The sequence below is a fragment of the Pantherophis guttatus genome, chromosome 16 (genome assembly GCF_059756535.1).
Source record: "Pantherophis guttatus breed Tessera chromosome 16, ASM5975653v1, whole genome shotgun sequence".
NCBI lineage: Eukaryota > Metazoa > Chordata > Lepidosauria > Squamata > Colubridae > Pantherophis > Pantherophis guttatus.
This window is the reverse complement of record NC_142078.1, coordinates 5,241,650-5,259,066: the sequence shown is the minus strand read 5'-3', so window position 1 is coordinate 5,259,066 and position 17,417 is coordinate 5,241,650.

Here is a 17,417-nt window from a genome sequence, read left to right as displayed (position 1 = left end):
CTGTACAATAGAATTTAATATAGTTACTGCCCTGGGATAGAAGCCGTTTTTCGGCCTATTTGTCCTTGTTTTTATGATCCTGTACCGGCTGCCAGATGGTAATAGTTCAAAAAAAAAAAAAAAAAAGGGTGCCCAAGATGAGATGGATCTTTAAGAATATTTTGAACTTTCTTAAGGCAGCGAGAGCTATAAAACTTCCAAAGTGGGGAGAGGGCAACCAGTGATCCCTTGGGCAATGACGACCCTCTGGAGCGCTGTCACTATCTGCCACTGTGCAATGGGCAAACCATACGCAGGTGCAGTAAATAAAAATACTCTATGGTGCAGCAGTAGAACTTGATCACCAGCAGTTTTCCATTCAGTTGTTATTTCCTGAGAAGTCTCAGGTCGTAGAATCTCTGCTGGGCCCTTTTGTCGAGGGCTGCAATGTGAGCACCCCAGGTCAGGTCCTCTTTTTATGACAACACCCAGAAACGTAAAACTGGCCACTTGCTCCACTCGGTCTCCATTGATAAGCAAAGGCTGGATGTCTTGATCTATTCCTTCTGCAGTCCACTATAATAAGCTCCTTGGTCTTACTGGGGTTAAGGACCAAGTTATTGTCTCCAAACCACGAAAGCAACCGGTCCACCTCGCCTCGATAGGCAGACTCACACCCTCCCCCTCCCGGAGAGGAATCCCACCACTGTTGTGTATCTTCTGCAAATTTAATAATTGTATTCCTGGCGTGAGTGGGAATGCAGTGGGAGGGGACAGACTGACTGGGTCCGAAGCCTCTTGGGACACACTCGATTGGCCACTCGTGTTGGAATACAGCAGACATAGGAATAGCTTTAGTGATGGGTTTCAAATTTTTTTACGACCGGTTCTGCGGGCATGGCTTGGTGGACGTGGATTGGTGGTCATGGCAGGGGAAGGATACTGTAAAATCTCCATTCCCACCCCACTCCAGGGGAAGGATACTGCAAAATCCCCATTTCCTCCCGATCAGCTGGGACCTGGGAGGCAGAGAATAGATGGGGGCGGGGCCAGTCAGAATTTTTACTACCGGTTCTCCGAACTACTCAAAATATCCGCTACCGGTTCTCCAGAACTGGTCAGAACCTGCTGAAACCCACTTCTGAATAGCTTCCCTTGTGCGCAATGTGGAAGAGAACAGGGCCTTTGCAAGAACAGCAAAGCGGCAGGGGGCTGCGTCTCCTGCTTGAGCAGGGGGCTGGACTAGAAGACCTCCAAGGTCCCTTCCAACCAAGGGTGCTATTCAGCAGGTTCTGACGAACCGGTAGCGGAAATTTTTGAGTAGTTCGGAGAACCGGCAAATACCACCTCTGGCTGGCCCCAGGAGTGGGGTGGGAATGGGGATTTTGCAATATCCTTCTCCCGGGAGTGGGATGGGAATCAGGATTTTGCAATATGCTTCCTCCCAGGAGTGGGGTGGGAATGGGGATTTTGCAATATCCTTCCCCCCAGGAGTGGGGTGGGATTGGGGATTTTGCAATATCCTTCCCCCCAGGAGTGGGGTGGGATTGGGGATTTTGCAATATCCTTCCCCCCCCAGGAGTGGAGTGGGAATGGGGATTTTGCAATATCCTTCCCCCCAGGAGTGGGGTGGGAATGGGGATTTTGCAGTATCCTTTCCTCAGTGAGTTGGGAATGGGGATTTTGCAATAGCCTTCCCCCAGGAGTGAGTTGGGAATGGGGATTTTGCAATATCCTTCCCCCAGGAGTGGGGTGGGAATGGGGATTTTGCAATATCCTTCCCCTGCCACGCCCACCAAGCCACACCCACAGGAAAAAAAATTGAACTCCACCACTTCTTCCAACCCTATCCTGCGTGAATTAAAAGCTGATGGGAACAGGGTGATTGCCAAAGCGAGATCGGGAATGTCGGGGTGACGCTGTTCCTTTCTTTGCTGAATTTTGGGGGGGGGGCAATGAGATGCACCAAGAGGGATTTCTCCCCCCTCCCCCAAGCTGCTGAAACTCCCTCCGATTCCTGCTTGTGAGCCTTGGGCCTTTGTGCCAATGTCTGTCCCCCTCCCCCGGTGATCACCACGCTTGTTGTGGCCCCGCCCTCTGAGCCTATCTCATCGGAGGAAGAAAGCTCTGAGCATGAGGGAGAGGAGTCAGCCAGGCCTCCCTCTCCAGGCCCCTCCCCTCTGGCACTGTCTCAGGTGCCGGCCGAGGGAGAGGAGATTAGCCAGGAGCCAGGTGTCTCGGATGAGAGCGAAGGAGAGCCGTCATTCCGAGACGCACGCCAACGAAGGCGTGATAAACGGTTGCAGCAGTTAAGGAGGCATGCTAGGGATTAGAACTGAGTCACTGGACCACACCCCAGAGACCATATAAGAGAGGGTGGTGGCTGGTAAAACTCCGTGACGAACAAAAACGAACTTTGGCTAGTCACTTGAACAACATCTGAAGCTGCCGAAAGGAATATTGTTTTGCTGGACTATTTGCAATGCGTATGTAATTTTGTGTTATCTGTTGCAGTAAAAGCTCTTGGCAGACGGTGATTATATTGCTGCCAAGTTTGAGATAACAACCTGTGTGCGTGCCAAGTACTTTCTTAACCCTCGGCTGGCTGTGTTTGTGTGTGTGTGTGGACGGGGACAGATCAACGCTGAGCTTGGAGAGGGTGGCATTCGCCCAAGCCGGCACGTGGCAAAGGAAGGGCCCTATCCTTTGGGAGATCTGCTGGGTTGGGAGATGTGAGTGGGGTTGCCCAGCATCTTTTGGGATTGCAGGCGACACTTTCCGATGGGCAGTACTGTCTTTTTCACCAAGTCCCCCTCCTGGCCAGGCCTTCCTCCTCTGCCTGGCATTCAGCAGGGTCCTGGGGGTAAAAAAAGCATTTCCAAAGAGCTGGATAAGATATTTGCAACCCAAACAATGCCCTCTCACTTACAAGAGAAATCAACGATGCCTTTTTTCTTATATCCCAGGGCTCCGATTCGATTTAACAAAACCAGGCGAGCAAACTTCTCTCCTTTAATAGCATACAGATGCTTTAATGTACAACTCCACCGCTAACTACTACTCCTCTTACACTTTTCTGCCTGCTGGGGTCATAAATAACCCAGAGCTTGTCAGCACTCTGGAATTCACTAGGGGGAAAAAAAAAAAGTGGAATTCTAGCGTTAACTTCGCCAGATGCAAGAAACAGCTGTCAAACTGGGCTCCGGCAGTTATTATTATTTTTTTTAGCCTAGGCACAGAGGATTTCAAGCCAGGTGAGCTCTTTTTTAAAAAAAACACAAAGGGGGGGGGGTTGTGCAACACTCTTTTTGAACTCGCAGGGCCCACCCCCCCCAAAAGGGGGGCCGAGTTGTGTATGGAATTTTCAGGGACTCTGGTGCAAATCTAGGTAATAATTTTAATTAGCAATTTTACGATGTTTTGTGTGTGTATATTTTCCTTGGCTGTACACCGCCTTGAGTCCTACGGGAGAAAGGCGGTATAGAAATATAATCAATCAATCAATCAATCAATCAATCAATCTGCTCCCAGGTGGAAATGCATCGTAAATTCACTGCCTTTCCCCCCCCCCCACTCCACTCTAAATACACCTCTCACTTTCTGCATGGAGCTTTCATAACTTCAGGATGAAAGGGGGGGGTTCTATTTTTCCATAGGCCCCAGGTCCTCTATTCTGTAGAGGGTGGGGGTCTTAAAACACCCTCTTCTACCAGCCTTCTGTACAATTCCTTTTTGCAGCTTTCGATAGAATTCCTCTGCGGCTTTATCTACTTCCCCTAAGGAAGGTGTGAATTGCAGGTATTTGAAATCCCAAAACAATTCCATTGGGCTTTTGAAATTGGCCATCCTTTTCTGGCCGCTGTACTGTTCTTTATTGGCCGGCCTGCCACCCCCCACCTCCCCCCCACTCAAAAGAATGGAAAGCCCCCTGCCTTTTTTCCCTTTTTATTTTCTGCCTGAAGATGACGAATGAGACTTCGTCGAAACGTCGCCAAGACACTTCCAATTTTACGTGGGAGAAGACCCGAATAACCAAAGACCTACATTTATATATATATTTGTTGCTTTATAGAGGGTGGGGGGAGGAAAGCAAGATAGCCAGAAATACCAGCTCACCCCCGGTAACTGAGAAAGGAAAATGGGCTTTTGAGCGTAACGTGTCGGTGGGAAATATAAAGACTTTTTAACGAGTTTCGCATCTGGGGCGTTTTTTCAGCAAAGCAACATATTGCCAAGATTGCAGCGTAGCTCTTTGGGGTGGCGGGAGATGCTCCAGGAACGGAGGGATGAAGCAACTTAGGAACTAAGGAGAAGTTTCCCGACAGTCAGAACAATTCATCAGTGGAACAACTTGCCACCAGAAGTTGCGAATGCTCCAACAATGGAAGTTTTTAAGAAGAGGTTGGATAACCATTTGTCTGAAGTGGTGTTGGGTTTCCTGCCTAACCAGGGGGCTGGATTATAACAGTGGTCACCAACGGGTGAGAAAATTTCTGTGGTGGTCCACAGAATCCTGAGCAGCATTTTCTTCCCCAGGCACCAAAAAGGCTCGATTTTTAAAAAGTGGAAGCAACACCATTTTTAGACATGGAATTTCATCCCGAAACTCATCCTTGTCTCTGTTTTTGCATTTGGTTTCAAAAAAAAAAAATTGGCTTCCAAAAACATTTTGGTTCCTGGGCAGTATTTTTCCTGACCATTAAGTCACGCGTTTTCTTCCCCAGGCACCAAAAAGGCTCAATTTTTAAAAAGTGGAAGCAACACCATTTTTAGACATGGAATTTCATCCCGAAACTCATCCTTGTCTCTCTTTTTGAATTTGGTTTCAAAAAAAAATTTGCCTTCAAAAAACATTTTGGTTCCTGGGCAGTATTTTTCCTGACCATTAAGTCACGCCTTTTCTTCCCCAATCACCAAAAACGCTCGATTTTTAAAAAGTGGAAGCAACACCATTTTTAGACATGGAATTTCATCCCGAAACTCATCCTTGTCTCTCTTTTTGAATTTGGTTTCAAAAAAAAATTTGCCTTCAAAAAACATTTTGGTTCCTGGACAGCATTTTTCCTGACCATTAAGTCACACGTTTTCTTCCCCAGGCACCAAAAAGGCTCAATTTTTAAAAAGTGGAAGCAACACCATTTTTAGACATGGAATTTCGTCCCGAAAGTCATCCTGGTGTCCGTTTTTGAATTTGGTTTCAAAAAAAAATTTGGCTTCAAAAAACATTTTGGTTCCTGGACAGCATTTTTCCTGACCATTAAGTCACACATTTTCTTCCCCAGGCACCAAAAAGGATCAATTTTTAAAAAGTGGAAGCAACACCATTTTTAGACATGGAATTTTGTCCCAAAAGTCATCTGGTGTCCGTTTTTGAATTTGGTTTCAAAAAAAAAATTTGACTTCAAAAAACATTTTGGTTCCTGGGCAGTATTTTTCCTGACCATTAAGTCACACATTTTCTTCCCCAGGCACCAAAAAGGCTCAATTTTTAAAAAGTGGAAGCAACACCATTTTTAGACATGGAATTTCATCGCGAAACTCATCCTTGTCTCTGTTTTTGCATTTGGTTTCAAAAAAAAAATTTGGCTTCAAAATACATTTTGGTTCCTGAGCAGCATTTTTCCTGACCATTAAGTCACGCGTTTTCCTCCCCAGGAACCAAAAAGGCTCGATTTTTAAAAAATGGAAGCAACACCATTTTTAGACATGGAATTTCATCCCGAAACTCATCCTTGTCTCTGTTTTTGCATTTGGTTTCAAAAAAAAAATTTGGCTTCAAAAAACATTTTGGTTCCTGGGCAGAATTTTTCCTGACCATTAAGTCACACGTTTTCTTCCCCAGGCATCAAAAAGGATCAATTTTTAAAAAGTGAAAGCAACACCATTTTTAGACATGGAATTTCGTCCCGAAAGTCATCCTGGTGTCCGTTTTTGAATTTGGTTTCAAAAAAAAAAAAATTGGCTTCAAAAAACATTTTGGTTCCTGAGCAGCATTTTTCCTGACCATTAAGTCACGCGTTTTCCTCCCCAGGAACCAAAAACGTTCGATTTTTAAAAAATGGAAGCAACACCATTTTTAGACATGGAATTTCATCCCGAAACTCATCCTGGTGTCCGTTTTTGCATTTGGTTTCAAAAAAAATTTTTGGCTTCTAAAAACATTTTGGTTCCTGGGCAGCATTTTTCCTGACCATTAAGTCACGCGTTTTCCGCCCCAGGAACCAAAAAGGCTCGATTTTTAAAAAATGGAAGCAACACCATTTTTAGACATGGAATTTCATCCCGAAACTCATCCTGGTGTCCATTTTTGTATTTGGTTTCAAAAAAAAAAAATTTGGCTTCAAAAAACATTTTGGTTCCGGGGCAGTATTTTTCCTGACCATTAAGTCACGTGTTTTCCTCCCCAGGAACCAAAAACGCTCGATTTTTAAAAAATGGAAGCAACACCATTTTTAGACATGGAATTTCATCCCGAAACTCATCCTGGTGTCCGTTTTTGCATTTGGTTTAAAAAAAAAAAAAATTGGCTTCAAAAAACATTTTGGTTCCTGAGCAGCATTTTTCCTGACCATTAAGTCACGCGTTTTCCTCCCCAGGCACCAAAAAGGCTCGATTTTTAAAAAGTGGAAGCAACACCATTTTTAGACATGGAATTTCATCCCGAAAGTCATCCTGGTGTCCGTTTTTGCATTTGGTTTCAAAAAAAAATTTGGCTTCAAAAAACATTTTGGTTCCTGGGCAGTATTTTTCCTGACCATTAAGTCACGCGTTTTCCTCCCCAGGAACCAAAAACGCTCGATTTTTAAAAAATGGAAGCAACACCATTTTTAGACATGGAATTTCATCCCGAAACTCATCCTTTTCTCTGTTTTTGCATTTGGTTTCAAAAAAAAAATTTGGCTTCAAAATACATTTTGGTTCCTGGGCAGTATTTTTCCTGACCATTAAGTCACGCGTTTTCCTCCCCAGGAACCAAAAAGGCTCGATTTTTAAAAAGTGGAAGCAACACCATTTTTAGACATGGAATTTCATCCCGAAACTCATCCTGGTGTCCGTTTTTGCATTTGGTTTCAAAAAAAAAATTTGGCTTCAAAATACATTTTGGTTCCTGGGCAGTATTTTTCCTGACCATTAAGTCACGTGTTTTCTTCCCCAGGCACCAAAAACGCTCGATTTTTAAAAAATGGAAGCAACACCATTTTTAGACATGGAATTTCATCCCGAAACTCATCCTTGTGTCCGTTTTTGCATTTGGTTTCAAAAAAAAAAAATTTGGCTTAAAAAAACATTTTGGTTCCTGGGCAGCATTTTTCCTGACCATTAAGTCACGCGTTTTCCTCCCCAGGCACCAAAAACGCTCGATTTTTAAAAAGTGGAAGCAACACCATTTTTAGACATGGAATTTCATTCCGAAACTCATCCTGGTGTTCGTTTTTGAATTTGGTTTCAAAAAAAATTTGGCTTCAAAAAACATTTTGGTTCCTGGGCAGCATTTTTCCTGACCATTAAGTCACGCGTTTTCTTCGCCAGGCACCAAAAAGGATCAATTTTTAAAAACTGGAAGCAACACCATTTTTAGACATGGAATTTCATCCCGAAACTCATCCTGGTGTCCGTTTTTGAATTTGGTTTCAAAAAAAATTTGGCTTCAAAAAACATTTTGGTTCCTGGGCAGCATTTTTCCTGACCATTAAGTCATGCGTTTTCTTCCCCAGGCACCAAAAAGGATCAATTTTTAAAAAGTGGAAGCAACACCATTTTTAGACATGGAATTTCGTCCCGAAAGTCATCCTCGTGTCCGTTTCTGAATTTGGTTTCAAAAAAAAATTTGGCTTCAAAAAACATTTTGGTTCCTGGGCAGCATTTTTCCTGACCATTAAGTCACACGTTTTCTTCCCCAGGAACCAAAAAGGCTCGATTTTTAAAAAGTGGAAGCAACACCATTTTTAGACATGGAATTTCATCCCGAAACTCATCCTTGTGTCCGTTTTTGCATTTGGTTTCAAAAAAAAAAAATTTGGCTTCAAAAAACATTTTGGTTCCTGGGCAGCATTTTTCCTGACCATTAAGTCACGCGTTTTCCTCCCCAGGCACCAAAAACGCTCGATTTTTAAAAAGTGGAAGCAACACCATTTTTAGACATGGAATTTCATTCCGAAACTCATCCTGGTGTTCGTTTTTGAATTTGGTTTCAAAAAAAATTTGGCTTCAAAAAACATTTTGGTTCCTGGGCAGCATTTTTCCTGACCATTAAGTCACGCGTTTTCTTCCCCAGGCACCAAAAAGGATCAATTTTTAAAAACTGGAAGCAACACCATTTTTAGACATGGAATTTCATCCCGAAACTCATCCTGGTGTCCGTTTTTGAATTTGGTTTCAAAAAAAATTTGGCTTCAAAAAACATTTTGGTTCCTGGGCAGCATTTTTCCTGACCATTAAGTCATGCGTTTTCTTCCCCAGGCACCAAAAAGGATCAATTTTTAAAAAGTGGAAGCAACACCATTTTTAGACATGGAATTTCGTCCCGAAAGTCATCCTCGTGTCCGTTTCTGAATTTGGTTTCAAAAAAAAATTTGGCTTCAAAAAACATTTTGGTTCCTGGGCAGCATTTTTCCTGACCATTAAGTCACACGTTTTCTTCCCCAGGCACCAAAAAGGCTCAATTTTTAAAAAGTGGAAGCAACACCATTTTTAGACATGGAATTTCATCCTGAAACTCATCCTGGTGTCCGTTTTTGCATTTGGTTTCAAAAAAAAAATTGGCTTCAAAAAATATTTTGGTTCCTGGGCAGTATTTTTCCTGACCATTAAGTCACGCGTTTTCCTCCCCAGGAACCAAAAACGCTCGATTTTTAAAAAATGGAAGCAACACCATTTTTAAACATGGAATTTCATCCCGAAACTCATCCTGGTGTCCATTTTTGCATTTGGTTTCAAAAAAAAATTTGGCTTCAAAAAACATTTTGGTTCCTGGGCAGTATTTTTCCTGACCATTAAGTCACGCGTTTTCCTCCCCAGGAACCAAAAAGGCTCGATTTTTAAAAAATGGAAGCAACACCATTTTTAGACATGGAATTTCATCCCGAAACTCATCCTTGTCTCTGTTTTTGCATTTGGTTTCAAAAAAAAAATTTGGCTTCAAAAAACATTTTGGTTCCTGGGCAGCATTTTTCCTGACCATTAAGTCACGCGTTTTCTTCCCCAGGCACCAAAAAGGCTCTATTTTTAAAAAGTGGAAGCAACACCATTTTTAGACATGGAATTTCATCCCGAAACTCATCCTTGTCTCTCTTTTTGCATTTGGTTTCAAAAAAAAAAATTTGGCTTCAAAAAACATTTTGGTTCCTGGGCAGTATTTTTCCTGAGCATTAAGTCACGCCTTTTCCTACCCAGGAACCAAAAACGCTCGATTTTTAAAAAGTGGAAGCAACACCATTTTTAGACATGGAATTTCATCCCGAAACTCATCCTGGTGTCCGTTTTTGCATTTGGTTTCAAAAAAAAAAATTGGCTTCAAAAAACATTTTGATTCCTGGGCAGCATTTTTCCTGACCATTAAGTCACGCCTTTTCTTCCCCAGGCACCAAAAACGCTTGATTTTTAAAAACTGGAAGCAACACCATTTTTAGACATGGAATTTCATCCCGAAACTCATCCTGGTGTCCGTTTTTGAATTTGGTTTCAAAAAAAATTTGGCTTCAAAAAACATTTTGGTTCCTGGGCAGCATTTTTCCTGACCATTAAGTCACGCGTTTTCTTCCCCAGGCACCAAAAAGGATCAATTTTTAAAAAGTGGAAGCAACACCATTTTTAGACATGGAATTTCGTCCCGAAAGTCATCCTCGTGTCCGTTTTTGAATTTGGTTTCAAAAAAAAATTTGGCTTCAAAAAACATTTTGGTTCCTGGGCAGCATTTTTCCTGACCATTAAGTCACACGTTTTCTTCCCCAGGCACCAAAAAGGATCAATTTTTAAAAAGTGGAAGCAACACCATTTTTAGACATGGAATTTCATCCCGAAACTCATCCTGGTGTCCGTTTTTGCATTTGGTTTCAAAAATAAATTTGGCTTCAAAAAACATTTTGGTTCCTGGGCAGCATTTTTCCTGACCATTAAGTCACACGTTTTCTTCCCCAGGCACCAAAAAGGCTCAATTTTTAAAAAGTGGAAGCAACACCATTTTTAGACATGGAATTTCATCCTGAAACTCATCCTGGTGTCCGTTTTTGCATTTGGTTTCAAAAAAAAAATTGGCTTCAAAAAATATTTTGGTTCCTGGGCAGTATTTTTCCTGACCATTAAGTCACGCGTTTTCCTCCCCAGGAACCAAAAACGCTCGATTTTTAAAAAATGGAAGCAACACCATTTTTAAACATGGAATTTCATCCCGAAACTCATCCTGGTGTCCATTTTTGCATTTGGTTTCAAAAAAAAATTTGGCTTCAAAAAACATTTTGGTTCCTGGGCAGTATTTTTCCTGACCATTAAGTCACGCGTTTTCCTCCCCAGGAACCAAAAAGGCTCGATTTTTAAAAAATGGAAGCAACACCATTTTTAGACATGGAATTTCATCCCGAAACTCATCCTTGTCTCTGTTTTTGCATTTGGTTTCAAAAAAAAAATTTGGCTTCAAAAAACATTTTGGTTCCTGGGCAGCATTTTTCCTGACCATTAAGTCACGCGTTTTCTTCCCCAGGCACCAAAAAGGCTCTATTTTTAAAAAGTGGAAGCAACACCATTTTTAGACATGGAATTTCATCCCGAAACTCATCCTTGTCTCTCTTTTTGCATTTGGTTTCAAAAAAAAAAATTTGGCTTCAAAAAACATTTTGGTTCCTGGGCAGTATTTTTCCTGAGCATTAAGTCACGCCTTTTCCTACCCAGGAACCAAAAACGCTCGATTTTTAAAAAGTGGAAGCAACACCATTTTTAGACATGGAATTTCATCCCGAAACTCATCCTGGTGTCCGTTTTTGCATTTGGTTTCAAAAAAAAAAATTGGCTTCAAAAAACATTTTGATTCCTGGGCAGCATTTTTCCTGACCATTAAGTCACGCCTTTTCTTCCCCAGGCACCAAAAACGCTTGATTTTTAAAAACTGGAAGCAACACCATTTTTAGACATGGAATTTCATCCCGAAACTCATCCTGGTGTCCGTTTTTGAATTTGGTTTCAAAAAAAATTTGGCTTCAAAAAACATTTTGGTTCCTGGGCAGCATTTTTCCTGACCATTAAGTCACGCGTTTTCTTCCCCAGGCACCAAAAAGGATCAATTTTTAAAAAGTGGAAGCAACACCATTTTTAGACATGGAATTTCGTCCCGAAAGTCATCCTCGTGTCCGTTTTTGAATTTGGTTTCAAAAAAAAATTTGGCTTCAAAAAACATTTTGGTTCCTGGGCAGCATTTTTCCTGACCATTAAGTCACACGTTTTCTTCCCCAGGCACCAAAAAGGATCAATTTTTAAAAAGTGGAAGCAACACCATTTTTAGACATGGAATTTCATCCCGAAACTCATCCTGGTGTCCGTTTTTGCATTTGGTTTCAAAAATAAATTTGGCTTCAAAAAACATTTTGGTTCCTGGGCAGCATTTTTCCTGACCATTAAGTCACGCATTTTCCGCCCCAGGAACCAAAAAGGCTCGATTTTTAAAAAATGGAAGCAACACCATTTTTAGACATGGAATTTCACCCGAAACTCATCCTTGTGTCCGTTTTTGCATTTGGTTTCAAAAAAAAAAAATTGGCTTCAAAAAACATTTTGGTTCCTGGGCAGCATTTTTCCTGACCATTAAGTCACGCGTTTTCTTCCCCAGGCACCAAAAAGGCTCTATTTTTAAAAAGTGGAAGCAACACCATTTTTAGACATGGAATTTCATCCCGAAACTCATCCTTGTCTCTCTTTTTGCATTTGGTTTCAAAAAAAAAAATTTGGCTTCAAAAAACATTTTGGTTCCTGGGCAGTATTTTTCCTGAGCATTAAGTCACGCCTTTTCCTACCCAGGAACCAAAAACGCTCGATTTTTAAAAAGTGGAAGCAACACCATTTTTAGACATGGAATTTCATCCCGAAACTCATCCTGGTGTCCGTTTTTGCATTTGGTTTCAAAAAAAAAAATTGGCTTCAAAAAACATTTTGATTCCTGGGCAGCATTTTTCCTGACCATTAAGTCACGCCTTTTCTTCCCCAGGCACCAAAAACGCTTGATTTTTAAAAACTGGAAGCAACACCATTTTTAGACATGGAATTTCATCCCGAAACTCATCCTGGTGTCCGTTTTTGAATTTGGTTTCAAAAAAAATTTGGCTTCAAAAAACATTTTGGTTCCTGGGCAGCATTTTTCCTGACCATTAAGTCACGCGTTTTCTTCCCCAGGCACCAAAAAGGATCAATTTTTAAAAAGTGGAAGCAACACCATTTTTAGACATGGAATTTCGTCCCGAAAGTCATCCTCGTGTCCGTTTTTGAATTTGGTTTCAAAAAAAAATTTGGCTTCAAAAAACATTTTGGTTCCTGGGCAGCATTTTTCCTGACCATTAAGTCACACGTTTTCTTCCCCAGGCACCAAAAAGGATCAATTTTTAAAAAGTGGAAGCAACACCATTTTTAGACATGGAATTTCATCCCGAAACTCATCCTGGTGTCCGTTTTTGCATTTGGTTTCAAAAATAAATTTGGCTTCAAAAAACATTTTGGTTCCTGGGCAGCATTTTTCCTGACCATTAAGTCACACGTTTTCTTCCCCAGGCACCAAAAAGGCTCAATTTTTAAAAAGTGGAAGCAACACCATTTTTAGACATGGAATTTCATCCTGAAACTCATCCTGGTGTCCGTTTTTGCATTTGGTTTCAAAAAAAAAATTGGCTTCAAAAAATATTTTGGTTCCTGGGCAGTATTTTTCCTGACCATTAAGTCACGCGTTTTCCTCCCCAGGAACCAAAAACGCTCGATTTTTAAAAAATGGAAGCAACACCATTTTTAAACATGGAATTTCATCCCGAAACTCATCCTGGTGTCCATTTTTGCATTTGGTTTCAAAAAAAAATTTGGCTTCAAAAAACATTTTGGTTCCTGGGCAGTATTTTTCCTGACCATTAAGTCACGCGTTTTCCTCCCCAGGAACCAAAAAGGCTCGATTTTTAAAAAATGGAAGCAACACCATTTTTAGACATGGAATTTCATCCCGAAACTCATCCTTGTCTCTGTTTTTGCATTTGGTTTCAAAAAAAAAATTTGGCTTCAAAAAACATTTTGGTTCCTGGGCAGCATTTTTCCTGACCATTAAGTCACGCGTTTTCTTCCCCAGGCACCAAAAAGGCTCTATTTTTAAAAAGTGGAAGCAACACCATTTTTAGACATGGAATTTCATCCCGAAACTCATCCTTGTCTCTCTTTTTGCATTTGGTTTCAAAAAAAAAAATTTGGCTTCAAAAAACATTTTGGTTCCTGGGCAGTATTTTTCCTGAGCATTAAGTCACGCCTTTTCCTACCCAGGAACCAAAAACGCTCGATTTTTAAAAAGTGGAAGCAACACCATTTTTAGACATGGAATTTCATCCCGAAACTCATCCTGGTGTCCGTTTTTGCATTTGGTTTCAAAAAAAAAAATTGGCTTCAAAAAACATTTTGATTCCTGGGCAGCATTTTTCCTGACCATTAAGTCACGCCTTTTCTTCCCCAGGCACCAAAAACGCTTGATTTTTAAAAACTGGAAGCAACACCATTTTTAGACATGGAATTTCATCCCGAAACTCATCCTGGTGTCCGTTTTTGAATTTGGTTTCAAAAAAAATTTGGCTTCAAAAAACATTTTGGTTCCTGGGCAGCATTTTTCCTGACCATTAAGTCACGCGTTTTCTTCCCCAGGCACCAAAAAGGATCAATTTTTAAAAAGTGGAAGCAACACCATTTTTAGACATGGAATTTCGTCCCGAAAGTCATCCTCGTGTCCGTTTTTGAATTTGGTTTCAAAAAAAAATTTGGCTTCAAAAAACATTTTGGTTCCTGGGCAGCATTTTTCCTGACCATTAAGTCACACGTTTTCTTCCCCAGGCACCAAAAAGGATCAATTTTTAAAAAGTGGAAGCAACACCATTTTTAGACATGGAATTTCATCCCGAAACTCATCCTGGTGTCCGTTTTTGCATTTGGTTTCAAAAATAAATTTGGCTTCAAAAAACATTTTGGTTCCTGGGCAGCATTTTTCCTGACCATTAAGTCACGCATTTTCCGCCCCAGGAACCAAAAAGGCTCGATTTTTAAAAAATGGAAGCAACACCATTTTTAGACATGGAATTTCACCCGAAACTCATCCTTGTGTCCGTTTTTGCATTTGGTTTCAAAAAAAAAAAATTGGCTTCAAAAAACATTTTGGTTCCTGGGCAGCATTTTTCCTGACCATTAAGTCACGCGTTTTCCGCCCCAGGAACCAAAAAGGCTCGATTTTTAAAAAATGGAAGCAACACCATTTTTAGACATGGAATTTCACCCGAAACTCATCCTTGTGTCCGTTTTTGCATTTGGTTTCAAAAAAAAAAAATTGGCTTCAAAAAACATTTTGGTTCCTGGGCAGCATTTTTCCTGACCATTAAGTCACGCGTTTTCCGCCCCAGGAACCAAAAAGGCTCGATTTTTAAAAAATGGAAGCAACACCATTTTTAGACATGGAATTTCACCCGAAACTCATCCTTGTGTCCGTTTTTGCATTTGGTTTCAAAAAAAAAAAATTTGGCTTAAAAAAACATTTTGGTTCCTGGGCAGTATTTTTCCTGAGCATTAAGTCACGCGTTTTCCTCCCCAGGAACCAAAAACGCTCGATTTTTAAAAAGTGGAAGCAACACCATTTTTAGACATGGAATTTCATCCCGAAACTCATCCTGGTGTCCGTTTTTGCATTTGGTTTCAAAAAAAAAAATTTGGCTTCAAAAAACATTTTGGTTCCTGGGCAGTATTTTTCCTGAGCATTAAGTCACGCGTTTTCCTCCCCAGGAAGCAAAAACGCTCGATTTTTAAAAAGTGGAAGCAACACCATTTTTAGACATGGAATTTCATCCCGAAACTCATCCTGGTGTCCGTTTTTGCCTTTGGTTTCATAAAAAAAAATTGGCTTCAAAAAACATTTTGGTTCCTGGGCAGTATTTTTCCTGACCATTAAGTCACGCGTTTTCCTCCCCAGGAACCAAAAACGCTCGATTTTTAAAAAATGGAAGCAACACCATTTTTAGACATGGAATTTCATCCCGAAACTCATCCTTGTGTCCGTTTTTGCATTTGGTTTCAAAAAAAAAATTTGGCTTCAAAAAACATTTTGGTTCCTGGGCAGCATTTTTCCTGACCATTAAGTCACGCGTTTTCCTCCCCAGGAACCAAAAACGCTCGATTTTTAAAAAGTGGAAGCAACACCATTTTTAGACATGGAATTTCATCCCAAAATTCATCCTGGTGTCCGTTTTTGCATTTGGTTTCAAAAAAAAATTTGGCTTCAAAAAACATTTTGGTTCCTGGGCAGTATTTTTCCTGACCATTAAGTCACGCGTTTTCCTCCCCAGGCACCAAAAAGGCTCGATTTTTAAAAAGTGGAAGCAACACCATTTTTAGACATGGAATTTCATCCCAAAACTCATCCTGGTGTCCGTTTTTGAATTTGGTTTCAAAAAAAAATTTGGCTTCAAAAAACATTTTGGTTCCTGGGCAGCATTTTTCCTGACCATTAAGTCACGCGTTTTCTTCCCCAGGAACCAAAAACGCTCGATTTTTAAAAAGTGGAAGCAACACCATTTTTAGACATGGAATTTCATCCCAAAACTCATCCTGGTGTCCGTTTTTGCATTTGGTTTCAAAAAAAAATTTGGCTTAAAAAAACATTTTGGTTCCTGGGCAGTATTTTTCCTGACCATTAAGTCACGCGTTTTCCTCCCCAGGCACCAAAAAGGCTCGATTTTTAAAAAGTGGAAGCAACACCATTTTTAGACATGGAATTTCATCCCGAAACTCATCCTGGTGTTCGTTTTTGCATTTGGTTTCAAAAAAAAAAAATTTGGCTTCAAAAAACATTTTGGTTCCTGGGCAGCATTTTTCCTGACCATTAAGTCACGCGTTTTCCGCCCCAGGAACCAAAAAGGCTCGATTTTTAAAAAATGGAAGCAACACCATTTTTAGACATGGAATTTCACCCGAAACTCATCCTGGTGTCCGTTTTTGCATTTGGTTTCAAAAAAAAAAATTGGCTTCAAAAAATATTTTGGTTCCGGGACAGTATTTTTCCTGACCATTAAGTCACGTGTTTTCCTCCCCAGGAACGAAAAACGCTCGATTTTTTAAAAATGGAAGCAACACCATTTTTAGACATGGAATTTCATCCCGAAACTCATCCTGGTGTATGTTTTTGCATTTAGTTTCAAAAAAAAAAAATTGGCTTCAAAAAACATTTTGGTTCCTGGGCAGTATTTCTCCTGAGCATTAAGTCACGCGTTTTCCTCCCCAGGAACCAAAAACGCTCGATTTTTAAAAAGTGGAAGCAACACCATTTTTAGACATGGAATTTCATCCTGAAACTCATCCTGGTGTCCGTTTTTGCATTTGGTTACAAAAAAAAAAAAAATTGGCTTCAAAAAACATTTTGGTTCCTGGGCAGTATTTTTCCTGACCATTAAGTCACACATTTTCTTCCCCAGGCACCAAAAAGGCTCAATTTTTAAAAAGTGGAAGCAACACCATTTTTAGACATGGAATTTCATCGCGAAACTCATCCTTGTCTCTGTTTTTGCATTTGGTTTCAAAAAAAAAATTTGGCTTCAAAATACATTTTGGTTCCTGAGCAGCATTTTTCCTGACCATTAAGTCACGCGTTTTCCTCCCCAGGAACCAAAAAGGCTCGATTTTTAAAAAATGGAAGCAACACCATTTTTAGACATGGAATTTCATCCCGAAACTCATCCTTGTCTCTGTTTTTGCATTTGGTTTCAAAAAAAAAATTTGGCTTCAAAAAACATTTTGGTTCCTGGGCAGAATTTTTCCTGACCATTAAGTCACACGTTTTCTTCCCCAGGCATCAAAAAGGATCAATTTTTAAAAAGTGAAAGCAACACCATTTTTAGACATGGAATTTCGTCCCGAAAGTCATCCTGGTGTCCGTTTTTGAATTTGGTTTCAAAAAAAAAAAAATTGGCTTCAAAAAACATTTTGGTTCCTGAGCAGCATTTTTCCTGACCATTAAGTCACGCGTTTTCCTCCCCAGGAACCAAAAACGTTCGATTTTTAAAAAATGGAAGCAACACCATTTTTAGACATGGAATTTCATCCCGAAACTCATCCTGGTGTCCGTTTTTGCATTTGGTTTCAAAAAAAATTTTTGGCTTCTAAAAACATTTTGGTTCCTGGGCAGCATTTTTCCTGACCATTAAGTCACGCGTTTTCCGCCCCAGGAACCAAAAAGGCTC